This window comes from Oncorhynchus mykiss, chromosome 13 (assembly GCF_013265735.2).
Source record: "Oncorhynchus mykiss isolate Arlee chromosome 13, USDA_OmykA_1.1, whole genome shotgun sequence".
Taxonomy (NCBI): Eukaryota; Metazoa; Chordata; class Actinopteri; order Salmoniformes; family Salmonidae; genus Oncorhynchus; species Oncorhynchus mykiss.
This window is the reverse complement of record NC_048577.1, coordinates 53,062,556-53,068,812: the sequence shown is the minus strand read 5'-3', so window position 1 is coordinate 53,068,812 and position 6,257 is coordinate 53,062,556.

Genomic DNA, 6,257 nt, shown 5'->3' with positions numbered 1-6,257 from the left:
TAAAATTATTGGACAAAACAAAATTCCATCTAGCCAATCAGAGGGCAAGGTGGAGGTATTACCATATTACGATACTGATCTAATGTACAGCCTACCTATCATGTGTCTTCAGAACAGTGTCAGAGGAGATGAAGGAGACAAGTAGAGCAAGTCACCAGGCTGTTGAGATACACCCCTTTATCCACTGAACCCTATTCCCCTCCTGTGTGTAGTACACTCCACCACCTGCCTCTCTGTGGTGTGTTATTACCCCGGTGACACAGAGTCAAACTCACCTCCATATCCCTCTCCTCCCTACACAGGCCTGCTAACACATATGGGGTCTGCCCACTGATCCCATCAGCGTAGAACAAGCAGAGATCCGAACTAGAGAGAACTCTATCTCTGCTGTTCTCTCATTCTATATTCCTTTATCTCTGCAATAGAGAGGCTTGTCTGAGTTTTAGTCAGTAGGTGAGAAATGTAGTGTGATAGGATGTGGTGATACAGTATAAAACACTGACTTTATGATGCGCTGAGCTTTTAAAGTGACATATAGATGATAAACAGCTTAGACAAACTACGGTCAATGGGCCATTTATTCCAGTACCAATGGGCCATTTATTCCGGTACCAATGGGCCATTTATTCCAGTACCAATGGGCCATTTATTCCAGTACCAATGGGCCATTTATTCCAGTACTAAAGCTTATACTGGTACTAGACACTATTCTGTATTCAACCTCTGAACACCTTGATATACTGAAACATCCTGAAGCAGCCAAATGTAAAGTTTTACCAAGCACTAAACAACTCCTAGGAAATGATATCATGTGGCATGAAGAATTACTGTGTTCCACATGTGCTGAGGTATCAGTGTCCAAGGCAAGTATCTCTCTCTCTCTCTCTCTCTCTCTCTCTCTCTCTCTCTCTCTCTCTCTCCCTCTCCCTCTCCCTCTCCATCTTTTCCGCCTCTCAAAGCATTAATTGCTCCCTCTATCTGTTTCTCCCTCCATCCTTTACACCCTCTCTTTCCCCTATTAAAACCACTCTTCACCTATTTTCCTTTTCTACCTCACAAACATCAAAGCAGAGAGACATCAGAAGGATTATAGCTCTGATTCGAATGCTGTTATCTCTCTATTCATGGGCTCTGTGAGGCGACAACACACGCAGGCACACACGCACACACACACACACACACACACACACACACACACACACACACACAGCCTTGCCCTGTACACCCCTGTAGTGTAACTAAAGCCCACTCTACACAGGAGGTCCTCTCAAAGCGTAAAGAGGAATCGTCAGTATTCAAACTCAAAAGGCTTCCATCTAAATGATTCATCACAGGTAAAAGAGGTAATGCTGGGGGAGCTAAACCTCCCTGTTAGACCTGTCTACTAAAACACTGACACACTCAGACAGAGAGGGGGGGAGGATGGAATGTGTGTGTGGCCAAGCTACCAATTTTTATTTTTTACATTTTATTTTACCTTTATTTAACTAGGCAAGTCAGTTAAAAACAAATTCTTATTTTCAATGACGACCTAGGAACAGTGAGTTAACTGCCTGTTCAGGGGCAGAATGACAGATTTGTACCTTGTCAGCTCGGGGTAACCTTCCGGTTACAAGTCCAACACTCTAACCACTAGGCTACCCTGCTGCCCCAATATGTAGGTGTTGAGATTCACATCACTAAACCACTGCAATCGTAAAACCTCTTCCCTACCTATTCCCACAACAGAACCTCTCATCTCACCTACAGATCACTTCATGAATAAATCCATGCATTTTCTACCTTGCCTCCGCCCTGTGTGTTTCAAGGCAGGAGCTGTAGTGTTGAATTAGGTGCTTGGACACATCCTGTGCAAAAGGTTCTTGTATCCACTTCCTGTATCCTGTGGATCTACAGCATATGTTCCAGGCTAAATAAAGGTTATTTGTCATCCCACCCCCTAAGTGTGCCTAGTGCAGCAATGCGACACTAGCTCTAACTCTCTCTGCCTCTTCCTGTCTCTCTCTCCCTCGCTCCCATTGTGTCTGTCTCTCTTTATCCCTCTCTCTTCCTCTCTCTCTCTCCAAGCATTCCTCCATCCCTTCACCCTCATCCTATCTGTTTTGCCCTCTCTTTCTCTCTTTTCTGAGATAGATCTATTTTTCTATTCAATGGCATCTCTGCATGCCTGCAGACAATGACAAAAGCAACACAGCAGACACCATTCTGCGGGTGGAAAGAGACCTTGTGTGTGTGTGTGTGTGTTTTTGAGGAAAGCGATAACGCAATGAGCATCGACACACCCACACACACACACACACACACACACACACACACACACACACACACACACACACACACACACACACACACACACACACACACACACACACACACACACACACACACACACACACACACACACAGTGTCTGCTGTGCTGCTAATGTCATTGTCTGCAGGCATGCAGAGATGCCACTGAACAGAAAAATAGATCTATCTCACACAGAGCATGGTAGGTAAACATACCAGACCACACATCGATACTGCTCTACCGGAGGACATTCTAAAACCAACGCTCCCCTAACTTAGACCTCCTAAATATGGGATTTTAGGGAGCAACGAGTCTCACAGAAACTTTCCTCAACTGAGCTCAAGTTCCTCAAGTCAGGAAAGTACCGTTAAATGTTTTTGTTTTTTACCCCCTTTTTCTCCTCAATTTCCTGATATCCAGTTACGATCCAATCTCATTGCTGCAACTCACCAACGGGCTCGAGAGAGAGAGAGAGAGAGAGAGAGAGAGAGAGAGAGAGAGAGGCGAAGGTAGAGTCATGCGTCCTCCAAAACATAACCCGCTAAACCGCGCTTCTTAACACCTGCCCGCTTAACCCGGATGCCCCAGGGGGAAACACTGTTCAACTGACAACCGAATCAGCCTGCAGGCGCCCGGCTCGCCACAAGGAGTTGCTAGAGTGTGATGAGCCAAGTAAAGCCCCCCCGGCAAAACCCTCCCCTAAACCAGACAACGCTGGGCCAATCGTGCGCCGCCCTATGGGACTCCGGGTCCCGGCCGGGACTCCGAGACACATCCTGGAATCGAACACAGGCCTTAGACCACTGAGCCACCCGGGAGGTCCTTACTGTTTCATTTCTATCGTGCAATCTGTAACGCTTCAGTGTTATAGACTGAATTGAGCCCTAGGATACTGCATGTATTTATAAGCCAATAGGTGGGTCCAGTCAAATGAACAGTCACTGTGTTATCTGAAGTCTGTGTTACCTCACATAGGCTCAGCCTTATTGTCAAGTGTGATGCAATTACCAGCTGAATGCACTGTATAGAGTAGGCACTCCCTCTTCCACTTCCAAAGTAATAATAAGCCACCTGTGTAATTTCGGTATTGAGTTTAATATAGTAGCGTTAAATTGAAGCTAATATCGTTTTCTCTCCCCTCCTCTCCCCCCAAACACACTCCAGACAGTTATTATTGGATTCCACAGAGCTAATGTCAACCCAAGCTAAAACAATCTGTGGGCTAATCCCTTTTCAATATCACCATACCACTTTTTAATTGAAACTCTGACAGGGAGCTGTTATTGGCTACATCTACACAGCCGCCATGGCCAATTAGAGAGAGAGATATAGGGATGGGGGAGAGTGAGATGGGGAGGGAGAAGGGTTCAAATAGAGAGCGATCAGAGAAAGTGAGAAAGAGTGAGAACGAGGGTGAGGGTGGACAGAGGGAGAACATCACTGACACTTTGGACCACTCTAAACAAGATGTACATTGAGTGTGTCCACTGTTGCCCAGATGCAAAGTAGGAGAAATAAATAACTACTCAAATAAAAAATATATTTTTTTTTTTACATGCCCCGAATAGAACAGAACCTTACAGTAAAACACCTAAAATAGAACCTTCCAGTAAAATACTTATAAGCCCTTAACCAACAATGCCGTTTTTAGAATAAATAAGTAAAGAATAGATAAGTCCCTTTTTTTAAATGAAAGTAAAAAATAGAGCACCAGTAAAATAAGAACAGCGGGGAGTCGTGCCTGGCCATGCAGTCATGAGTGAACAGGGAGTACAGGAGGGGACTGAGCACACACCCCTGAGGGGGTACCGATACAGAGTCAATGTTCGGGGCCACCGGTTTGTCAAGGTAACTGAGGTAATATGTACATGTAGGTAGAGTTAAACTGACTATGCATAGATAATAAACAGAGAATAGTAGCAGTGTAAAAAAGGGGGGTGGGGGGCAATGCAAATAGTCTGGGTAGCCATTTGATTAGCTGTTCAGGAGTCTTATGACTCTGGGGTAGAAGTTGTTAAGAAGCCTCTTGGTCCTAGACTTGGCACTCTGGTACTGCTTGCCATGCGGTAGCAGAGAGAACAGTCTATGACTGGGGTGGCTTGGGTCTTTGACAATTTTTAGGGCCTTTGTCTGACACTGCCTGGTATAGAGGTCCTGGATGACAGAAAGCTTGGCCCCAGTTATGTACTGGGCCGTACACACTACCCTCTGTAGTGCCTTGCAGTCGGAGGCTGAGCAGTTGCCATACCAGGCAGTGATGCAACCATGCTTTCGATGGTGCAGCTGTAGAACTTTTTGAGGATCTGAGGACCCATGCCAAATCTTTTCCGTCTCCTGAGGGGGAATAGGCTTTGTTGTTCCCTCTTCACGATTGTCTTGGGGTGCTTGGACCATATTAGTTTGTTGGTGATGTGGACACCACGGAACTTGAAGCTCTCATCCTGCTCCACTACAACCCCGTCGATGAGAATGGGGGCGTGCTCGGTCCTCTTTTTCCTGTAGTCCACAATCATCTCCTTTGTCTTGATCATGTTGAGGTAGAGGTTGTTGTCCTCGCACCACACTGCCAGGTCTCTGACCTCCTCCCCATAGGCTATCTCGTCATTGTCTGTGATCAGGCCTACCACTGTTGTGTCATCAGCAAATTTAATGATGGTGTTGGAGTCGTGCCTGGCCATGCAGTCATGAGTGAATAGGGAGTACAGGAGGGGACTGAGCACGCACCCCTACAGGGCCCACGTGTTGAGGATCAGCATGGCGGATGTGTTGTTACCAACCCATACCACCTGTGGGCAGCCCATCAGGAAGTGCAGGATCCAGTTGTAGAGGGAGGTGTTTAGTCCCAGGGTCCTTAGCTTAGTGATGAGCTTAGAGGACACTATGGTGTTGGACACTGAGCTGTAGTCAATGAATAGCATTCTCACATAGGTGTTCCTTTTGTCCAGGTGGGAAAGGGCTGTGTGGAGTGTAATAGAGATTACATCATCTGTGGATCTGTTTGGGCAGTATGCAAATTGGAGTGGGTCTAGGGTTTCTGGGATGATGGTGTCGATGTGAGCCATGACCATGGCTACAGACGTGAGTGCTATGGGTCGGTAGTCATTTAGGCAGGTTGCCTTAGTCTTCTTGGGCACAGGAACTATGGTGGTCTGCTTGAAACAGTCAGGGACAGGTTGAAAATGTCAGTGAAGACACTTGCCAGTTGGTCAGCGCATGCTCGGAGTACACGTCCTGCTAATCCGTCTGGCCCTGCGGCCTTGTGAATGTTGACCTGTTTAAAGGTCTTACTCACATCGGCTACGGAGAGCGTGATCACACAGTCGTCCGGAACAGATGATGCTCTCATGCATGTTTCAGTGTTACTTGCCTCAAAGCGAATATAGAAGTAATTTAGCTCGTCTGGTAGGCTCGTGTCACTGGGCAGCTCACTGCTGTGCTTCCCTTTGTAGTGTGTAATAGTTAGCAAGCCCTGCCACATAAGACGAGCGTCGGAGTCAGTGTAGTACGATTCACTCTTAGTCCTGTATTGACGCTTGGCCTGTTTGATGGTTCATCGGAGGGCATAGCGGGATTTCTTATAAGCTTCCGGGGTAGAGTCCCACTCCTTGAAAGCGTCAGTTCTACCCTTTAGCTCAATGCTGATGTTGCCTGTAATCCAAATCAAATCAAATCACATTTTATTGGTCACATCCAGATGTTATTGCAGGTGTAGCGAAATGCTTGTGATTGTGGCTCCGACAGTGCAGAAATATCTAAAAAGTAATATCTAACAAATTACAAAACATATACCCAATACACACAAATCCATGGCTTGTGGTTGGGGTATGTTGTATTGATGTATTGAGCAGGTGAATAGCAGGTGAATATCAATTTGATCTGTATTAGTACCATGCATTGATCTTATTTTGCCAATAAAGCTAAAGCACCTGCTAAAACCTGCATGATAAAACACCTGCTAAATCCTGC